Here is a 19941-nt window from a genome sequence, read left to right on the forward strand (position 1 = left end):
ACAATAACCCCTGAGACACTTACAGAGGCATCTGAAACTGGTCAGCAGCCAAAGATGGCCATGTTCTCCTTGACAAAAGGCCTATTGTTGTGGTCCCTTGCTTCCTGCAACCAATGCCACCTCAGAAAAGCTACACAGCATCACAGAAAAATCTTATCTTTTTAATTAGTTTTCCATGTTGGGAACAAGACTGCAACATTAGCACAAAAGCTGTGGTCTCCTCCTTTGCTTTGAACACAGAGGAAATGACTGAATCACCAGTTCTGCCCAGTATCCTTCCAGCTCACAATGCTATCCTGGTCTGCTAAACATCAAAGCAAACACTTATGACTGAGAAGGTTAAAAACATGCTCTTGCATTGCAGGGGCAATTAATTTCTTGATAGTGACGATACTAATGAACAAATATATTAAGTCATCATCTGTTGGGTACGGTGCATGTCTGCACAGGGGAAAAGTTGTGGCTTACGGGATTAAATATTTTGAAGAATCACACATGACACAGTGCTTTGTTACAAACTAACATGCAGCTGCTTTAGAGGTGAGGTTTCACAATGTTGTTTCCAAGGACACTGTTCTCTTTTACCCCCATGAGGCTGAAATAGAAATATGTTATTTGAGCTGTAGAGATGAATAGGGTATAAATGTATATAGACTTCAACAGTAACAATACAACTAAAATAGAAAAATCATTAAAAATAACCATCAAAACAAACTAATCCACTATATAAAAAAGGAAAGACGATACAGATTGCACCCGTCAAATGGCACAACACAATTTAGAACAGATGATGTCTTTTCTTATGAGCGCTTCACATGCGCCTCATCACATCAATGCTGGGCAGCGATACAGTAATGCTAATCTTTATCCACTGTAGATCCTTTGTCCCAGGCTGTCATGTGGCCAATCAGACTACCCTGCTGTAGAGGTTTGAGGAAACTTGAAGCACACTGTACAGTAACTGCATTTCATTTTGTGGAAGCTTGCCTGCCTATCCAAGCTGTGTAGTTTGTTAGTGGGGGAATCCAGAATCCAATTACATAAAGTAGCACCCAAGCCAAAACTGCAGATTTTGTCAAAAAAAAAAAACATTCAGACATTGGTGCTGTTATTTTTAAGGTGTGAGCGCTGAGATCTTTGTAGCACCAATGCAACCTACTTCTATGACATGCCAGATCAGTAGCTTCTCCAGACTTCTCTTTTGTGTCAGAGTGTGTTGTGTGTTGGTTAAGACATCAGTTAAATATTGCAAACCTGTTTTTAGCACAAAGCCAGATTCACATTCATTCAGCAGGGTCTTTCTCATGTTCACTGTATATACAGGCGCCAGGTCCGCTGAGGAAAGGGAAGGCTGCTTTAATGTATGACTGTGTTGAGCAGATCAAAGGGAGCATAAAAGGTGTTGAGCTCATCTGGCAGCCAGGTCTTGCATGCATTGATGCAGCCATTCTTGCTTTTGCAATCCACGATTTCTCGCTGCATGCCCATGTGGCAGTTATTTGCATTGACAGGCCTTTCAAGACTACTTGCTCCGTTGGCTTTAAGTCCATGATGGCTGCTTTCTGTCTTGCCCTGATGTTGGTATACACGTCCACAAGCCACTTCCCACCTCTGGTTAAGGCCCTTATCCCAGAGACATCAACGTCTTTCTCATCACAGCATAATCTGCTGATTTTGGTTAAAATGTTGCTGCATATTTCTCTTTGTTGCTGTGAACTCTTGGGTGCCATATCCACATCCCTGCACTCAAAACTGTGGATCAGCTCCAGATAATCAGTCTACTCCTTGACTACTGATTTTACTGATACTCAGCTGGCAAGAAAAGAAAAAAAAAAAACTGGTCTGATTGTTCAAGATGGGGGTGGAGAGAGATTGTAGTCACCAGGAATGTTTGAACAAGAAGATTGTCATGATTCCATTGTGCTTCTTTCTGCTACATTTCAGCAGCATTTCTGCAAACAAAGTAAATGATATGGTTTAAACTGACATTGTTATTCATCTTTCATTTTCTGCCTCTGATGCTGATGGAGCCTATTTGAGAAAAAACAACCACCTGCTTGAAGAATTGAGCTCCTGTAGGGCTTATCAAGGTCATACACTTAATTTGTTATCAGTAATCATAAAAGGGGTGTCGGTGTAATTTTGTCAATATCATCTTACTTCTTGCCACATGGGTTTCAGTTAGTGAAAACTCAAAGATTCACAGTGCAGCTGTCTAACTGTCAGAGATATAATTGGAAACAACAGAGCAAAAAATAAAACAGCAACAAATGAACAGACACTGGATGTCCAAGAATTTTAAAATCTTAAAAATGCCACAATAAAACCTCACCCTGTCAAGCATCTCATAGCGTGTCATTCTTTAGAGAGAAGCTCATCCAAAAGGTGCTGTCACCTGCCTCTCATTCTTTGATTGTTTTTTCCTCAAGCATCCACTTCCACCCCTTCCTGACAGTGTTTCCTTCTCAGTGGATTCATCCAAAATTCAATTACTTTCGATGGTTCAGCAAGAGAAATGGGGCACTCTCTCATCACTCTCGGGGTTTGGAGGTAGCCCCGAGGAGTGTATCTCTCTCTCACACAAACAATTTCAGCAATCGACGACACAGGCTGTGCTGCTTTTCTACAGTTCGGCCTGATGGATATTGAGATGACGATTTATATGGATCTCTCATTTCAAGTTGGTCTTGCTGTCACACATTTTCTCGAGCTGTTCACACTAAAGGCCCTCACGCTCAGTTCTGAGCCACTGCTCATTCCTAATGTTTCTAGATGACTCTTCTCACTTTTATAGGATGTTACCCCCTATCACATACAACAGGAACTGACACCAAGAAGCAATAACAGACATCCATTTTTATACCAACACCTCTCTGGCTGGTTTGGAAAAGATTTCAGTTCAGAACACCTGGCTGGGAGTTCTGCTGGAATGGAGGTACAAAGCACGAACATTTTGCCTCTTCCAATGTTTCTATTAAACATACAGCGCATTAAGAAAGTATTCAGATGGCGTTCACTTTTTTCAATTGTTGTGATACTGCAGTCGTTCTTTTTTTCTTATTAATCTACACTCAGTGCCACATAATCACAAAGTGAAGAGAGAATTTGAGGAGTGTTTGCAAGTGTATCAAAAATAAAAACAACTGAAATATCACATTTACATAAATATTCAGACTCTTTGCAGCAACACCTGAAATTTGCTTGTTACTGAGATGTTTCTACATCTTGATTGTAGGTATATCATTTTAATATACCTGTGGTATATAAAAATGATTGGACATAACTTGGAGAGGCATGCACATCTCTAGAGATCTGATACATTTACAGACATTTCTAAAATTCTGTTTTCACTTTGTCATCATGGGCTTCTGAGTAAATTAATAAAAGGAAAAAAAAAAAATTTAAACAATTGTGCTATCAGGCTGCAACATAAAATTAAAAAAGTGAAGGGGTCTGAATACTTTCTGAATGCAGGTGTATGTAGAATTAAGGTTCATAGGCCTAGAATCACATATCTAGACTGAAAATGAAAAAAAAAAAAAGATTAAACTACAACACTTGTTTTCAATATGTGAACATATGCCCCCCTTGGTCTGTCATAAAGCCCACATCCAACCACTTCTCCCCTATATCACCCCACTGCCCCCTTTATCCAACTGAAATTGGAAAATTGATATGTACTCTGTTCGGTAAGTTATTAAAAATTCTATTTGTGAGGAACACTTTCCATGCCCTTACACCCTTGGCTGACACACAAATACACCCACACAGGTCTGTGCTCTCCTCACTGAATTATTCCATTTCAGATTATCTAATAATCCTGCAACCACAACCCTCCATGTTCTTGATATGCATGTAGGAAGTGAAAGAAGAGGTTGCTTCTCAAATGCAATCAACATCTCTAAACATGTTTAACACCACAATGGTCACCAAATGAATGTTTCTTTCGCATTAGTGTAAATATATGCACAGTACATTTTCTTCTTGGCAACAGTAAACAAAAAACCACACAAAGCACTATGAGCACAATCAGCAGATGAATGGGAAACAACATACAGACCAACACATCGTGTGTAGCAACAAAATCCAACAGTATATTTTTGTCAGTTGCTCATTTGCCTCTGTGGTGTGGATACAACACAGGAGAACATATTATTATATATATATAAATATGAGAATTAAACTTGCCATTTTACCATTTCACCTCAAAAGTTAAAAGGTAGTTGAAGCAACTGCATCTGCTTCATGTAGGTGAAATATGTCAGAGTATATAATCTATGCATATGTTTTTATTTTTGCTGTGGACAGCTGTGAGATTGACAAAATCTACTTTCAATTATTCTCTGGAAACACACAAATGCTCACATAAAGACACACAAACTGTCTTTGCAATCATGTCCAATTCTGAGTCCCGTTCCCTGAGCTGCCTGCTAACTAGTCTCTTTATTCCTGCCTGGCTGTCAGGAAAATAAGGATGACATTAAATGAACGAAGCTCTCTCATTGGATATTCCAGGCAAGGGCTAAGAGGACTGAGGGAGAGCCTGCTGGAATCACTGAGAGGAAGACAGGATGAAAAAAATACTAAAAACAGAGAGAAAGGAGAAGACAACCATGAGAGGCAGTATCATGATGATGCCAAGAAGCAGAGCATTGAACACACAAGACAAATTACAGAATTACTGTACTAGTAACTTTAGATATTGATGCAAAATATATAAATGTGCAGCATTTAAACAGACAAACCTCCAGTGTTAATAGATGTTGATTTTACTTAGAGCTGTCAGAGCTGTTTGTTCCCTCATAGTCGCTGTGTGCACTAAAGCTATAATTCAAACTGTCTAAAAGTTTTAAATGGACACTGATGGATAATGATTCACACATTAAATTATCAATGATGATCCTGTTCTACTGCTACACTGGAGATAATTTACCTCTCTCAAAGCAGACCTAAGTTGTAAACATGTTTACAGGCAATCAATTTCCTACATCAAATAACACATATAGGACAGTATTGATATCTGTAAATTAATCTGCTTTCTCTACAATATGATAACTGCCACTACTATGTTCTTGCTACAGCTGTGTAAGAAGACTGTATAGTGTTTATCCACTTGGATTAGCTCTTTCTCAGAGTTACTTGTGTAACAGAGGCATGTGATGAGGTCTGCACTGCTGATGTCAATCAAACTCTCAAATATGGTCAGAGTTCAAGATCTGATACAGGCTCGACTTCGAGAGGCAACGTGCTGCAGTAGCTGCTGAATGACACTTGTAAAACTTCATGCTGCAGGGTCTGAAGTCTAACATTAGCAGCATCTATCTATAGCAGCAGTAGGTGTACTTCAGAGAAACATTCCCACTGTTAAATAAAATGAAAATTCATCAAGCTTCAGACTTGCAACGGTAACGATGAGATATTCACAGGCTGAGGCATTTCTCTTTATCTCGCTCACACACAACCTCTAACACACATTTTTACTCAACACCTAAATTTAAATCTGTGACACTGAGACAGATCTCCTGCTGAACCCACGAGTCTAGCAAACTCTACAGTATGCTAATGCTATTCATTGGAGAGCATCAAAGTCTCAGTTCTTCAAGGAGCTCTGACTTTAAGAAAGTAAAAAAAAAAAATGCATATTTTACAGTGTAAGAGCAGGAAGAGATTTTTTTAGGATGTGTCTTTTTTTTTTTAGTTGCCCTTTAAAGGAAGCAGGATGGTCGACATCATCCGGTACTACAGAACAGCTTTTTGGAGATTAAAGAGAAACATGAATAACAACCACTAAAATGTCAAATATAAATGTTCTTAAACCATAGAGTATATTCTGTAGTTTCTCAAATCTATGGTCTAAGCAGCAGAACTGTGGGCTGATTTAGGGGGAATGAAAGAGGATTGTCAGATTATTAACACAAGTTAATAAGCGCCTGCCTTACAGCAACTATAACCATTAAGGCTGCTTTGAAATAAGACTCAAAGTCTTTCTCCAAACAGTCAATTTATCTGACTGTGCATTGTGGTCTGCTTGAATACTTCAGCTTCCATCATTGAGGAATGCACAACATTAAGAACTATGATGATGTGCAACGTGTGACGGACAGATTTTAAATTACATGAAATATACAAAATGTATGATGACGGGCAAGCTTTTTTATGTTTAAATCAAAAAGGAAAGCATAAAAAAAAATGGACAGATTCACAAACAGCTCTTACAAAAATAAGGGTTCATATATATATATATATATATATATATGTATGTATGTATGTTCATATTCATTCAGGGGTTCATAACCACATTGCAAAAGAGACACATGCACACAAACCTTTCAGTGTAAAAACTATTTGTCTTCACTGAACCTCTTCGCTGAAAATGTCCCTTACATGGCCACACAAGCTGTGCAAAAATAAACTTAAGTGCTAAGGTGAGGACACATGCTGCAGTTACCGCTGAGAGCTTGACAACACAATGCAAATAAGCTTTCACACAATATCAGACAATCCACATCTGAATGCTAGGCAGCCCAGATTCAATATCAGAGGACAAGGAGTGCTGCGTCCCGAGGCCCTTCTTGTAAAGTGGCCCATAAATCAAGAACCCTATTGGGAGCTGGTCTCTGTGGGTCTGGTCCAGGCACTGGCTGGCAAAAAGGGACACTAGTAAAACCCTTAGCTGTAATGCAAAGGATGTCTTAGTAGCATAAAATTACTGCTCTCATTAACCAAGCTCTGTACTGGATTATTACTGCAATTGTTATGTTTGAATATAAGGGTGCTGCCATGGCTCATGGTGTTCAGCCATCCATGGAGATGAACTAGGTCAAACTAAATACTAATGTTGGTCTTAAATTTCAAATCTTAGAAAAAGTCTTATGTATATCGAGAACTAGAAAATTAAGGCAATTACGCTAAAGTTATTTAAAATGTATAGAATTATTTGTAAAGTTTACTATAACTTTCTGGTACGGACTATTAGGCCACACACAGACCAATATTTACCTCAAGTCAAAACAAAAAATACCATAAAGCAGATTGTAGATTGCTGCAACTTATTCTAAGGGCATAACTCACACATTGTAGTAACAAGACTGAAGACAGAGTGCTTACAACGCTTCAAATGCTCAGTAGACATGATGCTGTAATATCTCTCCGATGCTGTAAAGCTGCCTGTAACTGCCTTTCTGTTGATTTACATGTACAGGTTTATAATTGCCAATGCTATTTCAGGAATTGGGCAAAAAGTCAGGGATATAAGAATATTCCACTTTAGGGAACCATGCAGCACATTAGATAATTAAAATTCATTCCTCAAAGATTGTCTACAGTAAGTCTGGTAGGAAACAGGGAGCCATTTCAGACAACCTCTGTCTGAACTGTTCTGATGTCCACTGTTAGGCTTATCCTTTACTGGAGGAAGAGTGCAATAAGTATAGGATAGGCTGTATATAATATGCCCCCCCCCCCCCCCCAGTCTTGTGCAGCGGCTAATGACAAATGAAGAACTGCTAATGAAATGCTCCTTGATTTCACTCACTATTAATCCCTTGACATGGTTTGTTCTATTTAAGCAGCGACTTTGGTGCAAACACCATCAGGATTCCTACGCTAATATTCCGGGCATCTTCTTACAGTGAATATTTTTGCAACACTAGGCATTTAGACGACAGGTCAAAATGTGAATAAAGATTGGTAGTTATGATGGTGTTTTGATAATACTAGAGAGCTGTTTCTCTTCTGCTATGTTACCCTGCAAATGCATTAGCCTGAACAATAATGTAGTCTGGGTCTCTTTTCCTGCCAACTGGCATTTTGTGTGATTTTCTAAAAATCTCCACCGCCACGTATAGAATGTCACAACAAAGACTTTGTGAATGAGTAAGCACTGAACTGATGAGGAGAGGAGGGGAAATAGGAGGAAAAATTGCTCATTTTGCTTCCCCTGGCATGTAATTTCCATCCTCTATCCACATCTCTTCAAAAGCTATCCAAAACACATCAGCTTTATCTTTCTAGGCTGGGTGGGCCTCAGAGGATCACCTCGAGACACAGCATGTTGACAGTGGGGCTGAAAAGAAAGGATGAAAATGATAATTTCATCCACTTGCTTATAGCAATGGGCTTTATAGTCTACTGGTGATTAAAAAGTGTGTGTGGGGAGGTGGGGGGTGGGCATTCATTTTAAACATTACTTGCCTCTAGCAAAGAAAAATACTGTGTATTAAAGTAACTGGTCATGCCTCAGATGGCTCTTTCATCAGAGGAAGTGCAACATGATTATTTCATAACCTCCTTCTTCATTTTTGCCATGTTACAATTGACCAGCACAAGATTTAAGCTTCAGGGCATGCTACACTGCAGCTAACCCCTGTCCTTTTATTCTTTGCTGTAACAAATGAGAAAATATACTGCACTTGATACTGGCAAACTTGTGCTTTGACCCTTCTCCTCCCCAAGACACAAACAATAGTATCCATATGATTTTTAAGAGCAATGTAAAGAGGTGGTTGTAAATAATGCAATTACATGCAGAAAGCAAATAAAGTATAGCAGCAGCAGACACTCAGCTGAGCTCCCATCTGCACATGACGGTGTTCAGATCAAGGTCTGAAAACTAAGTGGCCCATGAAAATGATTTAGGAGGAAATCCATTCTTTTTTATGCTTCCCTACTGAAAAACAGTGGAGAAAGGTGGAGAAACACCTAAGGGTGTTGCCTGAGGGCAATGTGAATGGACTTTTATTTTTTCATATGGCTGGCTCTCCCGTCAGTGTGTGATTGTGGTTGCAGTGTTTTCTGAAAAGGACACAAGGGTTGAGTTTCCTGCCTCTGATGGAAACAGATTAGAGAAAAAAAGCATAGCATTGTTAACCTTTTAATGTGACCTGAAGAAACCCATTTTACAGTCACACAGGCCTGTTATGACCTGACGTGTAATAGAATAAGTGAAATCTTGATAGAGTCAATCAGGCAACTGATTACAAATTTTGAGGTTTGCATGCTGTATTTTTTAAACTGTATAATTTAGGAATGAATTACATGTATAAACCTGCAGTGTGTCATTAAGCATTGGGCAAATACACACTTTCTGGAAAACTGGTTGAGAAGCCGTTTAGAGACTTCTCTGTGTCATGGGCCCAACTCAACAAAACACCATTACTAAGAGTGAGCCCACCTGATGACCCTGTAGACTTGCCTGCACTCTCACACCCACACTGAAGTGTGCAGGGTTGCTAATAGTCTGGAGGAAGTGCTCTTAGTATTTTTCTTCTGGTGAGTATAACTGATGTGAGGACAGGGTAGAAGCCAACCAGGATGATGTGCTGTGCCTCCAAGTATTCGGGGCACAATGACAACCAGTCTGACAGCCATCTTAGTTACTTACAAGTGCAGAGGGGGCTTGATGCCACTGAGTATATGAAACTCACCCAACATGATGACCTGCATTTTTGTCCACACTCTGTAGAAGTCCCTATGAAATCAGTGGATGTCCATTTTATGAAAAGATGCAGCTTGTTGTGGGGCCCTGAACATTTATGACAGCATGGCCTGATACCCCTCTTTAGGGCCACATGACATGTCCAGCATCATTTAATCTTCCACATGCTCAGCTGCTTTCTGGCACATTCCATCAGTGCTAATTTAAAAAAAACATATTACAATCATAAAATACATGTCAATGTAATTAATTATGCTTATAATAGGTTAAAACAATAAAAAATACTATATGAATGAAGTCTGGAAATGCATAGATGTATTAAAAATTTGTATTCGGGCTTGGAAGTCATGATTATTATCTGTACATGTGAGGCCACATGCCCAGGCCCACTCTAATCTGTCTGCTCTACTATATTTGTCAATTCATGTCATGATGGCTGCAACCAAAACAAATAGCTTTGAATCAGATCAATGCCCAGCGAGTGCTATGGAAAATGGAACAAGGCATAAGCAAAGAGGCATCTCATCTTCATGGGAATTGGATTTTCAAAAGACATAACTGAAAGCATGTTTGTTATGCATGTAGCCAACAACCTCCAACATTCAGATTTCAAAACGGCCAATAAGTCTGCACAGCAGTGCAAAGCAGGAATGAAAGGTATTTATTTAACATACATTTATGAAATACACAACATTTTTGAAATTTGCACACATACATAAATATATTAGAATCAACTCTCAGCACTTCCATGTCCCATTGAGTCTTATTAATGTCATTTAATATCCATGACAGTGGGGGCCCCCTCTGAACGTCCTCTCCAACATTCTTCCTCACAAATCCTCATCAATTGTTCCAATCATTCCTCACATGGAGCCAATAATCCACAGCAAGACAACCCTTATTTCCCACCACGTTAATGAACTCTGTCATTTGAAGGCCTTTGACGGTCTGCCACCCTGATTGCAAAACCAGGCCCAACAGGTCTTGGTGATAGCGCCTTGAAAATTAAAAGTATCCATCAACATGGGAAAGGAAAACGTTTGTGATGTTTTCAGATCCTTCTGTCTACTAGACAGAGCATGTCATTTGAACAGGGTTAAGTACATAAACTTGTCAGTTGTTTAATCTCATGTTAAGTGTATTTTGGCTTATGAAATAGAAAAATAAAATTAAATGTCAGTTATTATTGGGGTAAAAAAAAAAAGAAATAGCTTATCATTTTGGCCTGACAGTGACTTTTTATCAACTCCATGTAAATATTGTAAAACTCTGTAGCATGTGTGGAAATTCATCCATTAAATTAAGGAAGAACTTGATTAGTGCACTAACATGCCTTTAAACCTACGCTCAATTCACAGTACTAATGTTGCAAAACTGAGATTTATTTCCATTTTTGTCAATTAATTTACATTAAAGCCACGATAAAGTGAAAACTTTGAGTTAAATCTTGCCTCTACAAAGGTATTCAGATGGCTTGCTGTGGTCAGATGCATCCTTGTTTGATGTAACTATCCGTGACATGTGTCTAGAACCTGATTAAAATTCACCTGCCAAACTGAATTAATTGCACAAAGATATAAGATCCTACAAGTCGCTGCAGTAGGGAAAGAAAGACCGGCCAGAACAGAGAGGAAAATCAATGAAGGCAAATAAAGAGAGGTCCCTGAAGAAAACCTGTACTAGAGCACACATGACCTACAGTAAGACTGGGGCGACAGTTCACCTGCAGCACAGCAGTGACACAAAGCATACAGTACATCAGGACACACATCACACTGTCCTTGAGTGGTCAAAACATCCACAACTAGAACCCATCTAACGTCTTTGGAGAGACCAGTTACAATTGCTGTGTAATTGAAATATTTATATAAATGTGTTTATTATTAAAAACATTTTTTCAATTTGTCATCATTTATTAGGTATAGACCAGTGCGAAATGCTGGCAAATTTAAGCATTTAAAACTAAAGCTACAGTAGAACAGTCAAAAGTGAAGAGGTTCGAATACCTTCTGAAGCCACTGTAATCTCTGTCTAAATCAATTTCTGTGTAAGGGCGCTCAATGCAGCTCAATATGTAGCTGCAGGGCTTCTGTTAAGTAGCCACTGCCAGTAACCTATTAATTCATTTGCTGCTGGCTGCTCCTATGGCAAACCCCAAATATTGGAGATAAATATATGTTATTTATTATTATATCATTATCGTGTCACATCATAAGCCAAGAAGGCAAAGCAAAACATGACCAGAAGACACTGGACTGGAAAGGTTTAGTCCAAAGTAAGATGCAAGCAGATTGTAAAACAGCTCAAATGGGGAGCAAATGTTAAGAATTTGAAAATGACATGGGCTAAATTAGGTCAGGTGAATCTAAGGTGCACACTGCTGCCAAGCCTTGGGCTTTAAGAGCTTATGGTTTTTGATACATTCTAAAAAGACAAGACAAGGAAAGCAGCACTGCAGAAATTGTTGTTTGACCGGATGTTGACATGTACCATCCAAGGCTACAGTACCTGCTGGGAATGATTTTCCTTTTGTTTTATTTTAAGCCAGTGTCTGCTGTAACTTTACATCAGTATCACTTCCTGACTCACAAATATGTTTAACTGGCAAAGTCCAGTCTGGTCAGAGCCAGAGTGGAGCTCCAACATCCATCTGGACAATCATAAGTCATCATCCATCCAAACAGGGAAAGGCAGCAAGGGAGATGAGAGGAAATTCTAGCAGCTACTGTAGAAAGGCAGACTGACTCGCCAAGCAATCACTCAGCAGAAATAATCTGAAATAACGGAGACTTTATTTCTCCTCTCTCCTGACACAGGCGTGCTTCAGGAAAGCGAGGCGCACATGTGCGCAAATTCGCACACACCGACAATCACGATCGCGCACTTATACAGGGCATATACACATATTATACCGCACGCGCACTGCCAATGCACTGAATCGAGTAAAAATGGGTAGAATATTACACAATTACCGTCAAGAAAAAATGAAAAATTAACAGTTCCTGTCCACCAGTGTAAACGCACTGCTTGGATAATTAGGTTTAACTACAGATCACAGAGGACGTCTGCAGTCTACTTCCACTGTCGTACTGCTGCCGTGAACGACGAGGCTCCGTCCGCAACCAAACCAAAAAAGAGCGACTTGGATTCATGCCTGACTGAGAGGAAAAATGCTCGCCTTTGCGCATGCTGCATATCAGGAAATCATGGATCCGTTTGTTAACGCTCGTGGCAATTTAGATGATGCAAATTTCTACATTTTGTCCAAATGAATGAGGGGACAGAAAAAAGCAGCTTATACATGGCCACAGAAAGCAGTATACGCGTCAAACCAACTTTGGGAACGTTAAGATGGAAAAACATTAACTGAACTTACCCACAAGCAGTTTCCAAACGATAGCCTGCACTCAGCTGTCAGGTCTCTCGGAGCTACACCATCACGGTGTATCAGAATCTGTTTGGATCTAGAGAGTGAAGCAGCAATGTTTCAAAAACAAGGAATCCCAGTTGTGATAATAGTCCACTTCTCCAAATACGCAGTCTGTCCCAAAATTACATGCTGCCAGCCTTGACTGGCGCAAATCAGATTACCAAAACACCTGCAGCCGGTCACTTTCAAACAACAGGAAAGAAGAAAACGAACATCATGACAGTGATGAGAAGAATGGTCGTCACTGAAGGGGAATATGAGAGAATGCAATTAGTCTGATTATCCGATTAAAGCAGCTGCTCAGTCGCTCACAGCCACACACACACACACGGGCGGGCAGGTGAGCGCCGTTAGAAGCAGTAGGCTACTACAGGAGCGCAAATTTCCAAAGTGATGTGCAGAAAAAGACACATCGGATGCTGTCTCTCTCACTCTCTCCCCTCTCCCTCAGAGTGCCGCTGTGGCAACGCGAGATGCATCAAGTGCGCTAAGTGAAGGGAGGTAGCACAGGACATGATGGGACTTGCCATTAAAATAAAATCACTCTCACGGAGAGGGTGTGCATCATAAAGTCAATGCAATTACAGCTACAAGATCACAGGCTGTGTGAATGTACAGTCTATAATATATCGGTGCAGTTTTTTCTTCATTTGTCACATATGTTCTATTTGTTATTTTTGATATTTGCTCTAATATCTGTTCTCCATACAAAGCTGTATTTTCCCGTACGGCTTTTATTTTGAAGAAAACACTAGAGGTGTAGTTTCCTTACTCAGTCTGACTGGACCTTGTCAGACCCGGCGTTCATCTGGACTCTTCATCGTTTACATGGCGCACTGGCTGAAGCTTCCCAACAAGCGCACAGCTCGTCATTATGCGCCAGTTTAGAGGCATCAGTCCACATAGTGGGAGCCAGCACTGTCTTACAGGGGGCAGAACACAGTGCATGGACTGAGGCAATGCAGTGCAGCTTGTGTTCTAACACAGACGCACTGCCGCCCAATGGAAACAACAGAACAGGTCTGTAAAATATTCTCCTTTAGAAGTGCCTCGAGTCTGAGCATCTTATATGTAGGAAGTGAAAATATATGACAAAAGACTAGAAGTTCAGTGACAATGTACAACGGGAGGCAAAGACCTGAGGGTGTATACAGGTATTTTCTTTCCAATATAATCACTGAACTCAACAAAGTGACTGTGTGATCATGAGGAATCAATGCTCGTGTCCAGCCACAGAATATTAAATTACTCAACATGAATAACATTATCGGCTACTGATTTGAACTCATTTATATCAACATGCAAATATTTGTTTTAGAAAAAACTGTTTAACTAAGAAGCGAAATCCTCTGGAAAAATGAGGAAGCATTTCATCTAGTTCTGGTGGATTTAAAGATTTAAATCGCTTTTTGTAAACTGTGCAAAAAGAAAATAATTTTAAAGATTTAGTAGTTACAGAAATCCCCAGTGTGTTTTAAGACCAGTACTGAGGAATAATCAGGAAATACTAAAAGACCCCTTTAACTTATATACAGGAGCTATGCATGACTTAGCACAAACCAGACCTTCATTTGCAACAGAAAATGTTCCAAATGCTATGGTCCATTACTACAAAATTATTTTAGAAAGGGTAGGATTTTAAAGGCAATCATGTTTTTATGAGGTTGATGAAACAGAACTGCACTCACAAATAGGTCTGATGTGAAATGTATTTTTTTTGTATATAAGGTAATTTACACTGAAGTCACAAATGACATCAATATTCATTCCACAGTATGAATACTGAACCATCTTTTCCTGTTCAATAATAACTACTGTACACACTGCGGATGTCAATTTGTACAGTACAGGTATTACTAATATTTATGAATAGCCAAGGACTCACATCCAACAAGCAAGATACAGAACCTTGAATCACTAAAGATGATGAATGGACAGTAAACCTACTTTCTTTTTGACCGGCAAAGGCATGATATAGTTTAAGGACTTGTAGGCAAGCGGGCCTCCCTGTTGGCCAGTATGGCCGTAAGTGAGGGACTTGTTCGATTTTCCTCTCACTGGGCTACCCCTGTCAAGACTTTGGCCTCTGGCACTGCATTTGTGTGAGGTGAATTTCAATGAGAGAAGAGCTTTGAGGAGAAGAAAAACCACCTCCTCGGACTGAAAATGTGCACTTGTGAGCTTTCTTCCTCATAAGCAGACCCTGACGTGAATAGAGGTTCTTTAATGAGCAAAGAAGTGGACAAACACTGCATTGATTCCTCCTTCTATCTGAGGTTGTCACCCCCAAATGGCCTCAACTCCATCAACAAGTTAGTGTGCAACTTTTAGGACAACTGTTCAGTGATCGACTGCTCTATTTTTTCTATTGCTCTGACAATTTGGGTGAACGTCTGCAGAGCAGTAACATGGTTTCAGATTAAATCTACTGGCATGATGTAGCATTCAAAATTTAGCTTTTCAACTTTTTTGCTGGTTGGAAAATGATGGAAAGATGATTAGGAGAAATATTCTTAAAGCATTTTATTTAATGACAAATGTTAAACCACACTATCTGGAAGACTGAAGTACTGTTTGATCACCTGCAATAACTGTATACACAAGAAAATAGCTGTGGTGCAAACCTGCTTTAAGCAATGATGAGCTCAACACTACACTTACTTAAAAAGTGGAGGAGACAGAAAATGCAAAAATATTGATAGTAAGAAACCTGTATGGTCAAAACACACCTGTTCAAAGTGATTATGGCACGTAGCTAATAGGATGTGCTATCAAACATCTCTGGATGATCCAAATTGCAGCAGCACGTCACATCTTCACGACATATCTCTGCCACTTCAGGTTCACTCACCTACAGAGTGGTCAACTCAACAACACCTCCCTGCCTGAACACTGTCACGCGAGTCTATAATCCCTGCCATCCACTGTGCTCTTTTAGTGCTCCCTGCACAGCAAAAGGTCCCAAGCAAAGATCCTCAGCTCCTCAGCTCAGCTGTCCTCACAACGGTGGAAAGATTAGTCTTCCTCTGCATGCTCAGCACCCTCACTCCCAATATTCACAAAATCTCAAAGACAGAGCTCTTCTACACCTTAAGTTCTCCCTTATCCTGCACTTAATGTCTCACAAAATAAAAACATTGCTTCTTATTGCACTTAGAGTTTAATGTCTTCTCTCTGACTTAGAGTTTCTGCTTTCTTTGTACCTCACTTCTAAGTCGCTTCAGGTGAAAGTGCCACATGACAAATGTAATTATAAGCGATCCTTAAAGTCATGCTGCCTGTTTAAATATTAATATTCCAGCCAGGCTACCTATCCTGTATGTTACTTACAGCAATGGCATCAATAAAAACAAACAAACAAACAAACAAATCATTCCTTAAACATTCCTACTCAATGGGACTTTTCTGAGGCCAGTTTTAAATGCTATAGGTTTGTTTTGGCTTAAATTAAATGAATAAAGCTGTTGAAGGTACAACTACGTCCCTGCCCTGCTTTCTCAGTTACATATCTCAACCTCATTTGGACTTGGAGTGATAATCAGACAGCACTTTGTGAGATGGACTGTTTTCAGAAGGCTACACATTTAATTGGGGTAATGAGGTCACTGGAGGAAGCCTTAAAAACCCTTCTCCAATTACTGCCTAGCAGACACAGAGTACCCAACAGGACTGAACAGGAAGCATTTCAACAACTAAAATATATTCCAGCGCACCGTACAGATTAACAAAGCATGACCTTTCCTGTTAAGCCAATATTGTACATTTCAATTTGTTTCTGTGCTCGAATAATGCGTGAAGAAAAAAGGCGAGTCATTTTAACATGCATCTTTTTACAGAGGATAAGATGAACTTGCACAGATTGCATTGTGGCAAAAACGTGAAAAGCAGACAGACAATAAGAGGACATAACCTCTGCTGCAGAGATGCTGAATGTGCATGTGTCTTTACGGGTGATGTCATATTCTTGATGCATTATTCAGGTCTCATCTCCAATTCAGTTCAGGTCCTCAGAAGATTTAATGGGAAACGACTTGATGCGAGTTTGAAAGTGAAAAACAAAACCTACCATGCGTCTGCTGAGGTATGCATTTTGGACATGAGTGAGAAATTTACCATCTGTCTTAAAATGTTAGGAAATGTTTTTGACTATATCAACATACGGTTACTTAGAAATAATTCTGCCTAACTTTAACGTAAATATACTGTTCAAGACCAATAGCAAATACTGTATAAATGATTCTTATCGGCAGGGTGTTACACACAACAGTTTGAAGTACTTTGACGAGTGTATTCTGTCTCTATGACACGTCTTTTTTTTTTTTCAGCAAGTAAATGAAAGCAGCACAGTGAGTCTTTGTGAAGATACAGTGGACCCCTGCTGCACCAAACAAAGAAGGACTAGACAAACTGTGCATGATGGGCATCGATTGCTCTGAGGGGAGAAATCTCTGTGTCATGTCAGCTGTAGGAGTCCATTTATTTTATCCTGCGTGCTACATTCGACTGGGGAGCCAAACATTCATATAAACAGTTTTTAGTTTGTCCAGTCTTTTGTGGAGCGTGCTGACTATTGGAAATAAAATGTTGGTTTGGTTTTCCTCTGTTATGCTGAGCCGTGTCAGCAAAGCCCTGAAAAATACTGATAAAGACACATTCAGTGGTGTACAACAAAATCCCACCTGGACCTCTCATGCCTCTCTAACAGGACTCTTTCCCAGCCTTGTGTAAGGAAGGAAAAGTCACTGAACTGACTACCTACTTTCCTAAAATAAATAGTTGCCTGCTCTGGCAGAGGTAAGTCTGGTTGCAGATATTTTTATAGCCCTCATGGCCTACATCTGACAGCACAAATGGTAATTCTTGTCAGGGAGTATCTATTTACTCCTAATGTGTTTTTACTCTTAAGCTTATGTGAATGTCTTTGTCTCATTTACCCAAACCAAATAAACAAATGGAGGAAAAATGCACCAGAGTGCAGCCAAAAACCATATTGAATAACTGAAAGCAAACTGCAGAGAGGTTATTAAGGAGGGAGAATATAATCTTAATCAAAAACACAAAAGCTCTGGCACAACAAAATGAAACAAATGTAGTACATACTGTACTGTACGGTTTCATGGGTGTGAACCTTCACGATTCGTTCACATTAAAACCTTAATTTACTTAATTTAGTTTTACTTGACAGTGCTACACAAACTCCTTTTGTTTACAAGACCAGGTAACTCTTATCGGTGGACTAGTGGACCCAATTATAGAAATGAGAGCCAATGACACCGGCCCCCCACACACTACCTGTATCCCACCCACGTCAACCCCAGTCTCTGCACGGTGGCAAAAAAGGTCGACGAGCAGTTGAGAGAAAGCTGCTGTTCCATGCTGGGAAATGATGAAAGCATTTTCTTTGGTTGTGAGTGTTTGAAGCTTTCTCTACAGTTCCTTTTTACTTCCTACAGAAACACACAAGCCTTAGAGTAAAGTGATGGACTAAAGAGTGCAAGGAGTGTGAGCAACCTGCTCACCTTCAAAAAAAAGGCTTTAAGGTGAGCAAGAAATGTTGAATAAAACAGAAAATCTAACTCGATGTATTTCCAAAACAGCTTTTTCAATGCAAAAAAAAAAAAAAATAAGGTGAAATGAAACCATAGATGCCACCTGACGATATTTTGATGATGCAGCCCAAGAAGAATTAGATCCTAAGAGCAGCATGATCTCAAAGGCAAGTGGAGATATGCACTTAAATTCCTCAAAGACTACATATACCTTGATGTGATATTTAATCCTGCAGACAGGTATCCAGGTGTGATGCTCTGATCTCTGTACCCTGTGAAAATGCAATATCTCTTGGTTCCTTCATATTTCTTTGGTGAAAATTTACTATAATCCCTAAAAAGAATTGAGTTACAAAGGATTTCACAAATTTGAAAATGATTTGAAATTCAGTTATTTTATTATCATCACGTAATCAATAGATGTTTTGTCTTTTCATGTCCTACTTCAAGAAAGTAAATCCAGTGTAACCCAACAGAAAATCCTTTTCCTTTTTGAGATCATTTATTACTGGATTAAAATATATATTAAGACTCAATCCTCAAAAATAATAATAAACTGAATGAGGCTGAATTACTTAAATGAACTTGATGAAGGATGTCACAATTACTTCAGTTCTATGGGTCAAAAGCTTCAAAGCCAACCTATTCTGGCATTATGACATTTGTGTGTTTAATGGAATGTAAACACACCAGGTCGATCTATCCACCGTGCCCTGCATGTTTCAATGAAATGCTGTTTAGAGGGTAATTTAATGATATGAATAATAAGTTGAGGCCGGTGAGCTCTTCTTGGCTTTGTAGTGATAACCAGGCAATCCAGGCCTTGTGCTTTGATTTATCAATGATGCATCAAGAGGTCTAATCAAAATACTCAGTACACTGAAACAAAAAGACTCCCTGCCTTCTTATGGACATCATGCTTCACTTAATTAAAGGAAACAAACCCAGGGGGTCCATGTGTGCTTGATGTCAAGCCTTAGATCATGTGCACCTCAAGATGAAACAAGAAATATTCATTAATACTGAGGAGGAATGAATGAGCTACAGGACCAGTGCTGAATACAGATTCAAATAAAAATGTCGGGGCTCTATAGATGGGTAATGTTCCCAGAACAAAGAGTAAAAGCCATGTTGGATTAGAATAATGTAGGCTTCTCATGCATGTACTAAATGACCATTCAACTATTGTTTTCTAAAAACAAAGAAAAAATCATGCCTCCCACACACACAGCTTGCAGGAAAGCTTGTTCTTACTACATCATTTGTGACTGTACGGGGGAGTGCCATGCTCTCATCTGAGTATGTGGGGTATAGGATTATCCAATTTAAGATATTGCAGGGCATGTATCACTCCACTGAGACTGTCAGAGATGAGTAAGAGCCACAGGTTTGTGTTGGCATAAGTGTGAGGAGGTTGGTATAGTTTCTTTTTTCTATTCTCTATTTTAGGAATGCCTTGCTGTAAAATTATTTTTGCTCTGAAAGGGATTACATAAACTTAAAGATTTTTGTAAAACTGTACCTCC

The sequence above is a fragment of the Mastacembelus armatus genome, chromosome 2 (genome assembly GCF_900324485.2).
Source record: "Mastacembelus armatus chromosome 2, fMasArm1.2, whole genome shotgun sequence".
Lineage (NCBI taxonomy): Eukaryota > Metazoa > Chordata > Actinopteri > Synbranchiformes > Mastacembelidae > Mastacembelus > Mastacembelus armatus.